Raw genomic sequence first — 17449 nt, 5'->3', positions numbered from 1 at the left:
TGTAGCACTATCTTGTTTTAATTTACAACTTCCTAATAACAAATGATGCTGTTTGCTGTTTCTTTGCTATTTGTACATGTTCTTTGATGGGAGTATCTGTTCAAATCTTTTCCTGTTTTTTAAATTTGGCTTTTGTATTATTATCGTTGAGTTTTAAGGGTGATTTTTTATAGTTTAGATTAGGTCTACTATCATATATGTGTTCTGCATATAATTTCTTCAGGACTGTGACTACTTTTTCATTCTCTTTATGGTATCTTCTACAGAACAGATGTCTTTAATTCTGGTAAAATCCAATGTATCATCTTTTTTTCTTTTATGGATCACACTACTGGTGTTTTCTCTAAAATATTGTTGCCAAAGCACCTAGACATTGTTTTGTGTTTTCTTCTGAACGTGTTACAGAAGAATGTCTAGAATCTAATTTTAGTGAATATTAGTGGAAGTTGTAAGGTTTGTGCCTTTTTTTTTTTTAAGATTTTATATCCTTTATTTTTGAAAATTAGGCCAGGGAGAGCCCCATTTTGCAGGGGAGGGGAGGAGGTTATAACTTTTCAATCTACCAAGGAAATAATAAGAGAGAAATGTCACACAGGATCCTTTACATATTATATTACTATCTGCATTTAGATTTCACGGTCTAGCCCAGAATCATAATTCACATAACAGCAAAACTCATTTCCCAGGGTCCGGGTGTGTTTTGGAATAAACTTGCACATCTTCACGCCAAGAAGTTTTGCTGCCTCTTCTTCCATGACGGCACCTGTGCACAGCAGAATCTTGCCCTGAGTCAGATACTTGATGGTTTCTGACGTTTTTCTGAGACACTCCTTGGAATGGTAGGGGGGATCTGCTCTTACGATGTCAAAACTATGTGCGGCAATTTTTTCAGGTAAATCCAATGCATTATTGTAATCATAGAAGATAAACTCCTCTCCGTATATAGCAAATCTTTTGTCATATTCAAAGATGTATACAGAAAAGACTTCTCTGTGTAGGGCTCTCAGTTTCTGGTAAACACTGGGGGCGCTCACACAGGTTATTCTGCCACCTTCTCCAGCAGCTGCAATCGCAAGTCACAAAGCGGTTTCCTGACTGTACCAAAACTGGCTCAGCTGTCAGTTCTGTTATTCCAATGTTATATTTATCATCCCCGCCTGGGTTGCTTTGTTGCTTCTGCTCAGCATAAAATTCCTGGAGGGCTGCTAAGGTGTGGGAAGACAGCCGGGGGATATTGTCATCAACAGAGTCACTCATTTCACAAATTGTCTATAACCTTGGCGCCCGGGATCGTCTACTCACAAGCCACTGGTTTGTGTCTTTTAATGTTTAATATTTCCAGTGTCATGTCAAGAAGATGATCTTTTCTACATTGAATTGCCTTTATTACCTTGGCAAAAATCAGGAGACTGTATTTGTGTGGTTGTTTCTAGGGTCTCTATTTTGTTTTACTAAAGTGTTTATTTTTTCACCAATACTATGCTGTTTGCTGTTTTTTTTACTCTACATTATGGTGAATCAGATAGCATGAGTCTTCCAACTTTGTTGTTCTTCAAAATTTTGTAGGTTAAATTTTTTACCTTTCCTTAAAACTTTAAAATCGATTTTCAATATCTACAAAAATGTTTCCTGGATTTTATTGGAATTGTGCTGTATCTATAGATGAATTTGGGAAGAAGTGAGGTTGTAAAGGTATTGTTTTCCAATCCATAAACATGGAATCTCTTTTTATTTAGATATCCTTGGTTTCTTTCATCAGAGTTTGTATTTTTCCACACATAGATTCTGTAAATATTTTATTATATTTAAATCTAATTTTTTTGGAACTAGTGGGAAGATTTAAAAAATCTCCAAACATTTGAGAATTTCTCAGCTATTTTTCCATTTTTAATTTCCTGTGTAATTTTGTAGTGATCTAAGAACATTTTGTGTGTTTTATATTCTTTTAAATTTATTAGATTGTATTTATGACCCAGAATATTCCATGTGAGCTTGAGTGAATCCGTATTTTGCTGGATGGAACATTCTAAAACTGTCAGCTAGATCCAGCTTATTGATAGTACTGTTTAACTCAGCTAAATCCTTACTGATATTGTGCCTACCTGATCTATCAGTTATTGAAAAAAACGATGTTAAACTCTCCAATTATAATAGTGGGTTGTCTATTTCCCCTCACATTTCTCTTAGTTTTTGTTTTCTATTTTTGACAGTCTGTTGTTAGATATATGCATATAAAACACTGTTAGGTCTTCTAAGATAATTGAGTTTTTATCATTATCTATTTTTATCTCTGATAAACTTCCTTTTCCTGAATTCTGCTTAGTCCACTCTGACAATCTTATCCTTTAGTTGGTGTGCTTAATTAGTATTATTGATATATCAATTATTATTATAATTGATATAGTTGGATTAATACCTTTTATATTTGTAAATTTTCTATTCATTGCACTTGTTTTCTGTTGTCTTTCTTTTCTATTCCTATTTTTCTGAATTCTCTGGTTTTAATTAAGCATTTTATGATTTCATTTTCTATTCTCTTTTATACTTCTTTGATAATTTTTTTAGGTTTTGCTTTATCATTTATACTATATATTTATAACTAATCTAATTCTACCTAAAGCAATGCTAGACCCTTTCACATGCAGTGCAGGTATAACAGTTTTCTCAATTTTCCCTTCTCTTCTTTATGACTTTGCTACCATTTATTTCACATACCTATGTGGTATAACTACCCAATGCATTGTTATTATTGTTTTAACTACTAAATGGCTAATATCTAGATTAATTACAAATGAGAAACTAAGGTATTTCTTTACCTTAATCCTTTTCCAACACTCTTTTTTGATTTTGACCCATATAGTTTTTTTTCCCCCCTAAGCTTTTTTTTTAAAGACTTTATTTATTTATTTGATAGAGACAGAGACAGCGAGAGAGGGAACACAAGCAGGGGGAGTGGGAGAAGGAGAAGCAGGCTTCCCGCTGAGCAGGGAGCCTGATGTGGGACTCGATCCCAGGACTCTGGGATCATGACCTGAGCTGAAGGCAGACGCTTAACGACTGAGCCACCGAGGCGCCCTAAACTTTTTTTTTTAAACATTTTTTGCACTGCGGGTTTTCTGATGATGAATTTCCTCATGGGAACCTTTGTGTTTGAAGACTAATTTCACTGGATATAGAATTCTTGCTTGGTGATTTTTTTTCCCAACAGTTTAAATATTTCACTCCATTCTATTCTTGCTTTCATGGATTCTGATTTTTAAAAAGTCCACTGTTATTCTTTTCCTTATTTCTCTATAGGTAAGATGTTTTCCCCAAGCTTCTTTCAAGTTTTTCTCTTATTCTTGATTTTCCATAGTTTTAATATGACATGCCAAGGTGTAGACTTTTGGTATTTATCTTGCATGGTGTTTGGTTGGCTCTGTTTTTTGAATTTCATTGATTTTTGACAATTCTCAGCCATTATTACTTTAAATATTTCTCATGTTCCTTTTTCTTGTTTCTTTTTCTGGTATTCTTGTTATATATATGTTATGATTTTTGTAATTGTTCCACAGTTATTGCATATTCTATTATTTTTCATTCATTTTTTTTCTTAGCTTTTTCAGTTTGGGAAAATTCTAGTGACACATCTTTAACCTCACTGATTATTTCCTAGGCTATGACCAGTGTATTTATGAGCCCATCAAAGGCATTCTTCATTTCTTTAAGTATTTTGTTGTTGTGATTGTTGTGTTTATTGTTACTAGAATTTTTAAGACTACTTTCTTAGAGTGTTTTTTTTTTTTAAGATTTTATTTATTTGACAGAAAGAACACAAGCAGGGGGAGTGACAGACAGAGGTAGAGGGAGAAGCAGGCTCCCCACTGAGCTGGGAGCCCAATGTGAGGCTCGATCCCTGGACCCTGAGATCATGACCTGAGCCAAAGGCAGACACTTAACCAACTGAGCCACCCAGGCGCCCCTACTTCCTTAGAGTTTTTATCTCTTTGTTTACACTACCCATGTTTTTGCATGTTGTCTGCTTTTTTTAATGGAACCCTTAACATATTATTTATGTTTAATTTAAATTCTCTTTGATCATTCCAAAATATATGTCATCTCTGAATCTGGTTTTGATGCTTGCTTTGTCTCTTTACACTATTTCTTTTCTGCCTTCAGCATCAGTTGTAATTTTTTTCTTGAAAGCGGGACATTATGTACCAGATAAAGCAAAAAGGCTAAATAGAACTTTGGTTTAAGGTTTTGTTACTTTGCCTTAGAATTGGGCTGTGTCTAATGTTTGCTATAGCTGTAGGTATCAGAAATGTCAAATTTTTTACCTTCCCTTTTTTTTTTTGCCTCTTCTGTTGTCTTAGGCTTTTTCTTAATAACTTTTAGAAAGAGTCTTCACCTTTTAGCTCTCATAGCTATAATCTACTGCTAATATACTGGAAACTTACTAATGTAGTGCTAAGATATGAGAGAGAGGGAGCATTCTATAACCTTGTGATTACATTTTAGTCTTTTAGTGGATTTTTTGTCCGTGGTCTGTGATCTTCACAAGTGTTTTGTAGCTCCTTCATCCCCTTAGATGAGACAGGAAGGCTAAAGGTGGTACAATTGGGTAACTGCCCTATTCCCAAGTGAAATAAAGCTCTGATCAAATATTTTTCTTTGGAAAATAGACATTTGTTGTGAAGAATGTTCTGGGAATATTTGAAAATGGTGTCTTTGCCCTGCCCCATTCCAGAGCTATGAGGATGTCTCTCTTGGCTCTTCACTATTTGAACTTGGTAGGGTACCTGGAAATAAAACCCACAAAAAGGTAGGGGTTTTCATTAGGTAACATCTCTTCTAAGGCGTTTTTTACTCTAGCTAGTCTACACTCAGAGCCTGGAGTTCATCAAAATTACTCTTAAAATGTTCCCACCAGTTTATCACTTCAGTAACTTCTGCTCCAAGTAAGCAGATCTTAAGTGTGACCCTCTATATTTTCCTGTCTCTAGATTTCAGATGACAATTTGTTCTGTGACTTCAACTCTCTGATGGGTCCCAAATAAGTCATTGATTTCAGTTTGTTTATCTTTTTTTCTTGTTTAAAAATTGTATGTGACAACTTTTAGGCTCTTAAAATGTTAGAGAAAAAACCAGAAGTCTGCTGTGATATTTTTAGGACTTAAGCTAATCATGATCGGATCTGTAAGGACATTTCAATTAATTAGTTACTGCTGTCAACAAACTTAAAAGGAAACATTGTGTTTTATTTACATGGTGATTATCAATATTCCCTGGTTACAGTTACATTTCGGTTTTTATTTGAAGTTTATATATGATCTGAATTTGTTGTCACATTTTGAAATACTGAAGGAATTTTGACACTTATATTCACTTCTACCAAACCAAGATCCTGATGGCTAAAAAGAATAATCATTGACTAATTTATAAGTTGGAAAATTAATAGAATGATTCCAGTTTGGTCTGATATTCAAATTAATTGTTACCATAAATGTTTGAGTCTGGTTATCTAGTGGATTTATTTATTCCTATTTTTATTGCATATTTAGAACTCCATGTGAAAATTAAAATCCTTTTATTGAAAACGTCCCTTGTCTTCTATACTCCTGTAGCTTAGAAGCTCTTTTAATATTTGACCACAGGTGAACATGCACGCAAATATACACATAGGAATTATTTCCATATTTTCCACTGTGACAGCTAATAATATGCCTTCCACACATTGATTGTTTAATAAAGGTTTGTTAAATGCTCAACACATATAAAATATCCACAAAAATATATTAGTATTACATAATTTATAATATATAATATCATGTACTATTTCTTGTCAAATAACAGAATCATGGTCTGTGCATGTCCAAATTAGATGTAAATCTAAACTTAAAACTCTATTATATTTAAGTATTTGCTTTGTTTACCTTAAAATTATAACTGAGGTCATTTTATTTTTTTTATTTTAAAGATTTTATTTATTGGATGCCTGGGTGGCTCAGATGGTTAAGCATCTGCCTTCCACTCAGGTTGTGATCCCAGGGTCCTGGGATTGAGTCCTGCATAAGGCTCCTTGCTTAGAAGGGAGCCTGCTTCTTCCTCTCCCTCTGCTGCTCCCCCTGCTTGTGCTCTTTCACTCTCTCTGTCAAATAAATAGATTTTATTTATTTATTTATTTGTCAGAGAGAAATCTATTTATTTGACAGAGAGAGCGAAAGAGCACAAGCAGGGGGAGTGGCAGACTGAGGGAGAAGCAGACTCCCCGCTGAGCATGGAGCTTGACATGGGGCTCAATCCCAGGACCCTGGGATCATGACCTGAGCTGAAGGCAAACACTTAACTGACTGAGCCACCCAGGTGTCCCATAACTAAGGTTATTTTAGATATCAACTATATATATGTGATATATGGTTCTGATGATTACACTCCTAAAATGAAGTACAAAATACTATGTAAATGTTATTTATACATGTACATTCAAAATATCATTCTATTTCTGCTATTTATAAAACCTTCTACAATTTTACATGTATTCTCTACAGAACTTACATTTTCTATTTAAAAATTAAGTATAATTGGGAAAATTGATAAATATTTCTTATATAATCTCTGATTATAATATATAAATTTTGCATATATTTTAAGAAAAAATTATTATCCTGGGGCAAGAGTTTAAGGGAGGAATATAAGCAATCAACTAATTTTAAAACATCTAATTTTATTGTTATAAAAGAAATTTTTTCCATTGGATGTTTTAATTTCATCATTCACCATTTCATTTTTAGATCATGGATTCTACTTAAATACTATAATAGAGTAACATATTTCTTCAATTACTTTTTCAAAAACCTTTCCATTTATCTACTTATTTGAAAACCACTACAGACTTCAGTATTCTAACCTATTCAAAACATCAGCAGGAAAATACAGTATTAAAATTCTCACATTGTTTTCTGTGTAATTTGACTGAAAGTTGCTCTATCAGAAATGAATCACACTATAGATTTTTAGTTTGTAGAAATGACTAATGTGCTTTACCATTTTATTTCTTTAAATACAAAATACTTGAGCACTTTAGAATGTGACTAACAAAACCAAAAGAACAATTCCAATGAACTGAGAGCATGATTTTCAATATAAAGACTATATATTTATTTACAATATTGGATTAAAAATTTTGTAATAAGCTTCCATTTTATCTGAAGTATAAAAATGATTTCATGCTCTAAAACTTACATAGAAAAAATATGTTACTGTTAAAAACATATCTTACATCAAGAAAAGTTTTATAAGATATCAGGAAAAAAAATTATTGGTTGCATTAAGACTAGGTTAGATTCTACCAAAATTGTACCAAGTTGGAAAATAAAATTGGCTGGAGTCCAGATATAAAAAATGGATGTAAAGCACAGTACTTTCTAAGTACCTCCCATGATTTATATTGGTAATTAGTTGGAGGACTGGAAAAAATAAAAGTGGGGAAGAAAAATTTTAAAGGCCTTTAATAAAATGTTACCTCATTATTATCTTGATAACTTCTTTTCTTGAAAGTTTCTCAAGACAGGATCAAACAGATGTCATAGGGAAGAGATGAAGGAGAGATGAGAGGGTTGCACAACTCTATGAGCAACAAATAACATTTGGTATGAAATGAGATAGGTACAGTATGTAAACAACCAACATGTTTTAAGGTAAGCACTATGTGATTTTTTTTCCCCCAAATCCAGCATCTTTGGAAAAAGAGAATAGGAACATATGTTCTGCATAAAGGAAAATATATACCTTACCAAGCTGGCAGATACATGTGAAGGTTTTGTGAGAGAAGTACTATAAAGTAATTTATTTCTATAGAAATGAGTCTTACAAAAATAGCATTTAAGAGTGAGAGTAATCCCATTATTTCTGTGTTTTTGCTCAGAGCATTAGCTGCATATACACATATCACAGTGGTATGAAACAAATCATCTTTTGTATACTGCACCTCAAAATCCTCTGCTTCTACATTTCAGAAGATCAGATACACCTGATCTGCTTTCAAAGACTATTTCCTCTTCTTACTCTATAGAAACTATCTACTATCTTCTACCTAGTCTTTTCTCTTACTTCCTCATTTAGTTCCTTTTATCTATTATTTTCAGTCTCTTCCTTTTATTATCTACTGCCTTTAAATATGCATTCTTCATTATTTGAAAAACACAGAAATTTCTTTCAACTTCCTTCCATCTTGGATAATATTCTAATCTTTCTCATTTTTCTTTTCATAGCCAAACTTTAAAGTTGTTTGTTTTGTATGACTGTTATTATTTTTTTTAATTTTTAAATATGGTACTTTTGCCTATATAACATGGACTTTTAACTTTCTATGCTTTTTACTAAACTTTTTTTAAAGCAAATTATGAAAACCATAAGATTACATTCCATATAGTTTCACAAGCATCTCTAAAGAAGTATTTTCCTAAATAGTCAAAATAACATTAAAGTTAACAAAATCAATTATTATTTTTAACAGGATTTAATATCTAGTGCATATTTAAATTCCCAATTATGTTCAAAACGTTCTTTAGAACAAGTTTGTCCAAACAGAATCTAACAAAAGTAGTCTTTGTAGATTGGTCTTAGAATCAAACAAAAGTTTGGTTTTTCACAAATCATTATTTTAATAGTTTTTGGACTTATTGATAACCCCTCCTGAAACAATATTTCATTACATAGGGCAAAATAGTAATTTTTTTACTTTTGTTTTCTTTTCATTTTCCCCTACAACATGGGCATGTCCTACATCATTAAATATTCTCGGAAAACAAACTTGTTCATGGTTTCCTAATAGTCCATTTAATAAGGGTACCATAACTTCCAATTTCCCATTAGTGAATACTCTTCTAATTTTCCTAATTTTTCATTATTGTAAATTATGTTTTTATTAATGCATATATCTGTATTTTTGTTTGAATTTTGCCTATTCTCTTAAGACTGGTTCCTAGAAAGAGAATTGCTCAAATTCTGTTAATATTTGTAAAGGTATTATTATGCAGAGGGCAATTGGCTTCCAGAAAGTTATTTTCAACACATTAAAAAACTAACTTTTATTAAATAAAATATATTAAGTTCATGCATAGCCTAAACAAACCATTTTAAAATCCAATATATGCTCCCTTTTTATAATATAGATTGTAATCACTCAATGGCATTCTAGTTTCTTCTGATAATGATCTGCAAAAAGTTGTACTTCCTGTAGCTTTCAAGACAGAGGTGATTATTTAGTAAGTGCAGGTTTATAGTATGTTGATGACCTTTCAGAGAGGAGTTATATACATGTATCCCTGATACCTGTGAATACTTCTTTATTTCCACCACATCAACCAGTACTTATGGCTTCTAACTATGGCTACTATGAAAATATATCAAGATTTTGATGGACTGACCTGTTTTCTCCTTTATGAGCAATTAGTAAAACATTTCATTTCTAAAATTCAGAATGTTCTTCTCTTTAATGCAAAAGAATGATGCCCTAAACACCTACTTCATGCTGACTTAAATCTGTCACTTTTATAAGGAGAAAGAATTCTTAAAGCACTTAACAAAAAATAGCAAAGCTATGTAACTTCTTTTTTTTAAAATTTATTTATTTCAGGGGGGTGGGAGAGGCAGAGGGAGAGGAAAGCAGACTTCCCACTGAGCGCAGAGCCCAATACAGGGCTCAATCTCCCAATTTGGAGATCATGACCTGAGCCAAAACCAAGAGTCTGATGCTCAACCACTAAGTCACCCAGGCTCCCCAAAACTCTATAAGTTCCAAGCCAACAACTAAACCCTCAAGGGTAATTTTTTAAAGATTCATTTATTTATTTGAAAGACAGAGAGAGAGCACGTGAACAAAGGGAGGGGCAGAGGGAGAGAGAGAATCTCAAGCAGACTTCACACTGAGCATGGAGCCCACATAGGATTTGATCTCATGACCCTGAGATCATGACCTGAGTTGAAATCAAAAGTTGGACCTTAACCAACTGAGCTACCCAGATGCCTCTAAAATATTTTTTAAAATATCAAATAGAAGTCACAGATCTGAAGAATACAATAATTGAATTGAAAAATACACTAAAGGGTTTCAACAGCAGATTGGATGAAACAGAAGAAAGAATCCATGAACCCAGAGACATGTCAGTGAAACTCATCCAATCAGAGTAGAAGAAATAGAAAGAAAGAAAAAGAAAAAGAAAGAAAGAAAGAAAGAAAAAAAGAAAGAAAGAAAGAAAGAAAGAAGAAAGAAAGAAAGAAAGAAAGAAAGAAGAAAGAAAGAAAGAAAGAAAGAAAGAAAGAAAGAAAGAAAGAAAGAAAGAAAGAAAGAAAGAAAGAAAGAAAAAAGTAAAGTTAGACTGAAGGACTTTATGGGACAACATCAAGAAGATCAATATTTGCATTATATGGGTGTCCAAAGAAGAGGAAGGGACAAAAAAAACTTATTTGAAGAAATAATGGCTGAAAAATTCCCAAGCTGGAGAAGGAAACAGACATCCATCCAGAAAGCCCAAATTATTCCAAATAAGATGAACCCAAAGAGATACACACCAAGACATATTATACTTAAAATGTCAAAAGTTAAAGACAGGGAATGAATCTTAAACCAGTAAGGGAAAAATAACTTTCTATGTACAGGGGAAACCCCATAAGGCTAAGTTCGGATTTTTCAGCAGAAATTTTACAGGCCAGAAGGAGCGGCACAATATATCCAAAGTACTGTGAGAAAAAATCTTCCAGCCAAGATACTCTCCCTGGAAAAGTTATCATTCAGAATTGAAGGGAAGATAAAGAGTTTTTCCGACAAAGTTAAAGAAGTTCATCACCATTAATGTTAAAGGAACTTCTCTAGGTTAACAAAGAAAGGGTGTTACCTAGTAACAAGAAAACATATGAAAGTATAAATCTCACTGGTAAAGGTAAATATATACCAAAGGTAGTAAATTAATCACTTATAAAGTGATTAAGGTTGAAAGGCTAAACTAGTAAAAATAACTATAACTACAAGATTAGTTAAGGGATACACAAGATAAAAAATGTAAAATGTGACACCAAAAAACAAAAAATGTTGGAGAGAGTAAAAATGTAGAGCTTTAGAATTAATTCAAACTTAAATTGTTATCAATTTAAAATAGACTGTAATAAATATGTTATACATAATCCTCATGATAATGTTGAAACAAAACCTATAATAGTTACACAAAAGGTAAAATCTAAGCACACCACTATAGAAGGCCATCAAACCACAAAGGAAGAGAACAAGAGAAGATCAAGAAATGGAGAGAAACTACAATACAGCCAGAAACAATTAACAAAAAGGCAATAAGTATATACCTATAAATAATTACTTTAAATGTATATGGACTAAATTGTCCAATCAAAAGACAAAGAGTGGATGAATGGCTGGAAAAAAAAAACACATCATATATATATATAATATTTTATATATATATATACTGCCTACAAAAAATTCACTTCAGATGTAAGGAAACACATGGACTAAAAGTGAAAGGGTGGAAAAATATATTCTATGCAAATGAAAACCAAAAAAAAGCTAGGGTAGCTATACTTAGATAAAGTAAACTTTAAAACAAAACTGAAATAAGAGACAAAGAAGGACATTACATACTGATACAGGGGTCAATCCAACAAGAGTCTATAACATTTGTAAATATTTACACACTCAACACATACACATCTAAATATATGAATATTAACAGGGCTAAAAAAAGAAAAAGATAGCAGACAGATAATCAATAAGGAATCACTAAGGAAACATTAGCCTTAATAACATATTGGGCCAGATGGACTTAACAGATATTTACAGAACGTTCTATCCAAAAGCAACTAAACACACATTCTTCTCAAGTCAACGTGGAACATTCTCCAGGATACATCATAAGTTAGGTCACAAAACAAGTCTTAATAAATTTAAGAATACAGAAATTATATTAAGTATCATTTCTGACCACAAGGGAATTAAACTAGAAATCAGTTAAAAGAAAACTGTAAAATCTAAAAGTATGTGAAAATCAAATCAAAAGATAAATAAAAAAAAAAAACTTGAGACAAACGAAAATGAAAACATACCAAAACTTAGGGAATGCAGCAAAGGCAATTCTAAGAGGTATGTTCATGGTGGTAAATGCCTGCATCTATAAACAAGAAAAATCACAAATAAACAATTTAACTTTACATTTAAAGGAATTAGGAAAAGAACAAATGAAGTTAAAAGTTAGTAGAAGTAAGGGATTAACAAAGATTAGAGCATAAATATGTGAAATAGAGACTAAAACAATACAATAGATGAGATTAAGTAAACTAAGTTGGTTTTCTAAAAACCTTATTTTGAATTTCAGTGTAGGTAACATACAGTGTTAGATTAATTTCAGGTGTACAATATAGTGATTCAACAATTCCATATATCATCCTGTACTCATCAGGACAAGTGAACTCCTTAATCCCCATTGCCTATTTCACACACAAACCCCCACCCACCTCCCCTCTGGGAACCATCATTTGATCTCTATAACTAAGAGTCTGTTTCATGGTTTGTCCCACTCTCTCTCTTTTTTTCCCTTTGCTCATTTTGTTTGTTTGTTTGTTTCTTAAATTCCACATGTAAGTACACCTGAAACTAACATAATGTTATATGCCATTGTACCTCAATTTAAAAAATGAAGAAATTTTGCCACATTTCAAAATATAAGAATAAGAAATTGGAAATATTTGAGTATGGCAATAATAAAATGTGTGTGCTGAGCATAAAGAGAGTTGGTACTGGTGAATGAGAAAAAGATACACTTAGGGTTGGCTCTGGCTGTTCTATGGCCCACATTAGTTATTAATAAATAATTACTAAAAATGCCACAGCTAAAAAAATATATATAAATATAAATAAATAAATAATAAAACACAGCTACTCCTGCAGGAAAATGTATGTAATTATTATTTAAATAGTAGTTTCTGTAACTCTCCTTTTTCATGTCACTCTGCATATATCTTTTAGTAATCTGTTGAAAAGCACCACTTCACACTTTTATCTCCTGTTATATGAAATACGAAAAAGAGGTATTACACTTAAGTGTATAACCATATAACACTATGTAAAGTGAATTTAAGAACCATTAATCATTTCTCTTTAAAGTGGCTTCTGGGTGTTAAAAATCCTGTTTGAAAACTATCTCATTATCAAATATGCATTTTTTACTCATATTTTAACCTTAATCTTCATAATTCCTTTTTAAACAATGCTATGCTTTCAACTTTATAATCATTCCCATTGTGAAAAAGATGTTTCCTTCCAGAGCACTCTCAAGCATAAATCTTATCTTCATAGGAAATGCTTAATTTCTGCATTTTATTCATTTATACTATTGGAAGTTATCCAAATATTACAGAACAATTTAATAAATTGGTTTTCAAACAAAAGTTTCATAATATAATTATCTTGTATACTTTTTGAAGATTAAGAAAAAATCTTTTTTTTCACGTATGTGTGGAGAGACAGAGAGATTGCTTTGATTTTTATGTAATTTAACACATATATCTTTTTAAATTGACTATTTTCTTTCTTTTTTTAAGATTTTATTTATTTAGGGCGCCTGGGTGGCTCAGATGGTTAAGCGTCTGCCTTCAGCTCAGGTCATGATCCCAGAGTCCTGGGATCGAGTCCCGCGTCGGGGTCCCTGCTCCTTGGGAGCCTGCTTCTCCCTCTGCCTCTCTCTCTCTCTGTCTCTCATGAGTAAGTAAATAAAAATCTTTAAAATAAAATAAAAAAAGATTTTATTTATTTATTTGTCAGAGAGAGAGAGACAGAGCACAAACAGGGAGAGTGACAGGCAGAGGGAGAAGCAGGCTCCCCGCAGAGCAGGGAGCTGGATGTGGGACTCGATCCCAGAACCCTAGGATCATGACCCCAGCTGAAGTCAGCTACTTAACCAACTGACCCAACCAGAAGCCCGACTAAATATTTTCTTGAAACATTATGAAGTATCTTTGCAAATATATTTGGATATCTAAAGCATAATTATATTTTAATTGTCCTGAAAGCAAAAAAAAAAAGTAACTCAAGGATACAGGCTCATTTTTAAACAATTCAGAATTCTACAGAATAACAAATGAAAACTCTTCCTTTATCTTTAATCTAATGCTTCTTCCTAGAAGTAACAATTATTAAGAGGTGGGTGTGTATATTTTCAATTATTGTCCCATAGATTTATATTTGTATAGTACTTGTTTTGTGTGTTTTCATACCTTTCAAAGATTATATATTGATCCTAAGTTAACAAATGGTATATAATTAGAATATGCAATACTCAAACATAGATTTTGTATTTCACCAATCATACAATGATATATATCTTTATTTTATTCTCATGTCCTGTGAATATCATTCATTTTAATGTGAGAGTGAATGTTCTCCTATTACATATCTGTAATGTAAATATGTTCAGGTGAGTGCAGGGAGGGGCAGAGGGAGAGAGAGAGAGAGAGAGAATCTCAAGCAGACTCTGCACCAAATGAGGAGCCTGACATGGGGCTCTCATGATCCTGAGATCATGACCTGAGGCAAAACCAAGTCCAATGCTCAAACAACTGAGCCACCCAGGCACACTAGTTTATCTCATTCTTGAATTCATTTAACTCTTCTTCTGAGAGTTAAAACTGATGGACCAAAATGGATAGCAAGTGATGTCCTCAGCTACTAACCTTAATGTAGACATCCATTTAACAAGGAAACTACACACCAGTCCAGTTTTTGGATAATAACCAGTAAGCTTTTGTACAGCCAACTGAATATCAGTTATTAGGGACCATTCAATGATCTGGTTTTGGTAAAAACTTCCACATAGGTTTATCAAATAATATTATACATTTTTGGCACCACCACAGATAATGAATTTATTTCTTCACTAATGTTCATTGAGTACACTGTCCAATTTGTCCTCAATGTGTAGGTGATGACATATCAAGTTTTTTCAAGATTTCATTTGAGGTCACAGGCAGCCACTATTAAGTGTGAAAGGGATTATTTCAATGTAATAAATGCCTTTTTCTAGCTCAGGAACAAAAGGATGGCATTGTATAATATTTCATAATATTCTCTTTGAATTTCTGCCAAGACATGGTTTGTTGTTTTTGTTTTGTTTTGTTTTGTTGTGAGAAGTGGGATTTTGGTTAAGCATAATGTTTGGCATAATGATCAACCAGGGCATTTCCTTTTGCTTTGATATCTTTTTGAATGGGCTTCTATCTTGAAAATAGCAAACTTATTAAAAACCATTAGAGCTATTAAATATCTATCTTCTGACGATTCTAAATTAGGGTTCCTTCTTAGGTTAAGCACTTTTATGTTCTATAAAGCTTTCTGAAATAATAGACTATCTCAAAAGCATTTCCACTATTAGTGTATATATAAACCCCCTTCTTTTTACTTAGCCAGGAATCTACTGGGACTGTAACAAATTCTGTTATCTGGACATATTTTTGCCTCTGGGAAGGAGTCATATTCTAGTGTTGAGTTGAGATCTGTTACAATGTATCCTGCTTGATGTTTTTCTGATTTTATTCTTAAAATAGAATCAACAAACAAACATGATTAAACCTAGATTTCTAGGCATGTTGTAATAAACTTATTAAGGGGTTTTTAATAAATCTATTAGATATTTAAGAAACGGTGTTTAAAGAGTCATGAATTTCCATTCTATGGGAAACGGGAAGTAGGATTTAAAGCTGCCAGTGGACAGCAGCAGCTTTTAAAAGCTGAAGACCTCAATGCTATAACCACAAGGAACTAAATTCTATCAATAACCTAATGAGCTTGGAGGCGGACCTCAAACTCCAGAAAAGAACTACAGTGTGGCTAATGCCTTGATTTCAGTTTACAAGGCCCTTAGCAAAGGGCCCATCTAAACCTTATCGGGACTCCTGACCCACAGACATTGTGACATAATAGGTGTATGTTGTTTTAAGCACCTAAGTTTGTGCTAGTTTGTTGTGCAGCAATAGAAAATTAATACATTTGGAACTCATAGCCTTCCAGTGAGGCTTAGGAATGATCTGTGTGATCTCTTAGTTACTAACCTGGGAAATTTCTGAAGTGTTATAATTTTTCAGGAGTGAAAAATATCCCTCCTTGGAATAAATTATGTTCCAAAAATAAACTTTAACAAAATTTTTACTTCTCTTCAGAAAGTGTATAGCCTATTGGGGATAAAACATTAAGTAGATAGAATCAGTTCCAGAGTTCAACTGCATGTTAGAGTACAACAAAAGATGATTGGTATATGAGATAAAAAATAAAATAAAGGAAAGTGTAAGACTCTTGAGATTTCTGTTGAGGACTTTTATTTTCCCAGGAGGAAGCAAAGAAATGACTCTTTTGGTTAAAAAAAAATGCTAAAAGAACAGAAAACAAATTTATAGCTATGAAATATGGAGCTTTGTAGTGCACAAATGATAAAATATTTGGATTTGGTACTACAGATAAGTAAGAAGTGATTATTATATTTATGCTGCTGCGATTCTGAACACATCTATATCCTGGGTCTTTGGATTTTTTTTTCTTAACCTAGAGAATGGAATCATTATAAGAAAAAGTACAAAGGTTAATGACTCATTTATCTGTTGGATTTTCATCTGATTTTGGTACCCTTTTGGTTCTGGTTGTAGAGTATGATGCGAATCTTGGTAGATGTTTAGAGGGTTCAGTCTGACACTGATAGGTTCAGTCCAAATAATACTGGAAAATTAGCGCCATTTATACTCAGAAGTGTGATTACTTCTTAGATCTTCAATTTCTATTAAGAATACAGGTAAATCATGGTTTAAATTATCTATGACCTGATTATGAGTCCTCAGAAGTGTCCAGGAATAGGCCATCAGGAGAGCATCTGTTTTACAGTAAATCCCCCACAGCACCCCATTTATTTAGTGGATGTGATGTCACAAAGGAGAAAAGAATGTTGCTCAATTAAAGGTCTGATGGTAACAGTTGGGCCAGGACATATAAAGTGTTTGATGGCTGTTGAAAATACCTGGCACATGATAGTTGTTGGCTCCCAGGGAGAGGTTTAATAAGAGTTTCAGGATATATGACAGTGTCATAGGGCATATCAATCAAAAACTTGCAAGATTTTCCTTTAATATTTAGAGAAATTGGACTTTATGATATAACAGGAAATTGGTCACTTGATTCCCCTTTGAAGAGACTTCATTAATTGACCACTTTATTTTTTTCCCTGTTGTTTCTTAGCTAAGAGAATGCAATTATTTATCTAATACACTTTCTGTTCAAAGTATGTAAAATTGAGGAGTTAAGGAAGAGCCGATAAGAAAGATTTTGTAGGGATAATCATTTGTCTTTGCTAAGTAGGACTTAATAGTTTCACTGTCGATTCTAGCTTTATTCTTCTTCTATATGAAAGTTCACATTTATTCTCCA

At 32.7% G+C, this 17449-nt stretch overlaps 1 protein-coding gene and 1 pseudogene across 5 annotated transcripts in view; both read right to left on the bottom strand.

Annotated features, from left to right (window-relative positions):
* Positions 1-16919, bottom strand: part of ADAM29 (ADAM metallopeptidase domain 29) — an 82129-nt gene extending 65210 nt beyond the window's left edge. For 2 of the 5 annotated variants that reach the window (XM_027599185.1, XM_027599186.1), the window contains exons 1-3: positions 16849-16919; positions 12094-12158; positions 7505-7608 (exon numbers count right to left, since the gene is read on the bottom strand). The gene's annotated coding sequence lies outside the window, so the exon portion shown is untranslated. The remainder of the gene's footprint in view (positions 1-7504; positions 7609-12093; positions 12159-16848) is intronic. The other 3 variants (XM_027599187.1, XM_027599188.1, XM_027599189.1) reach the window with 3 other exon arrangements.
* Positions 626-9327, bottom strand: LOC113924873 (annotated as a pseudogene).
* Positions 16920-17449: the final 530 nt, after the last annotated feature.

This window comes from Zalophus californianus, chromosome 2 (genome assembly GCF_009762305.2).
Source record: "Zalophus californianus isolate mZalCal1 chromosome 2, mZalCal1.pri.v2, whole genome shotgun sequence".
In the NCBI taxonomy this organism is placed as follows: domain Eukaryota; kingdom Metazoa; phylum Chordata; class Mammalia; order Carnivora; family Otariidae; genus Zalophus; species Zalophus californianus.
The sequence above is the reverse complement of the archived record's forward strand: the minus strand, read 5'-3'. Positions and strand labels throughout refer to the sequence as shown.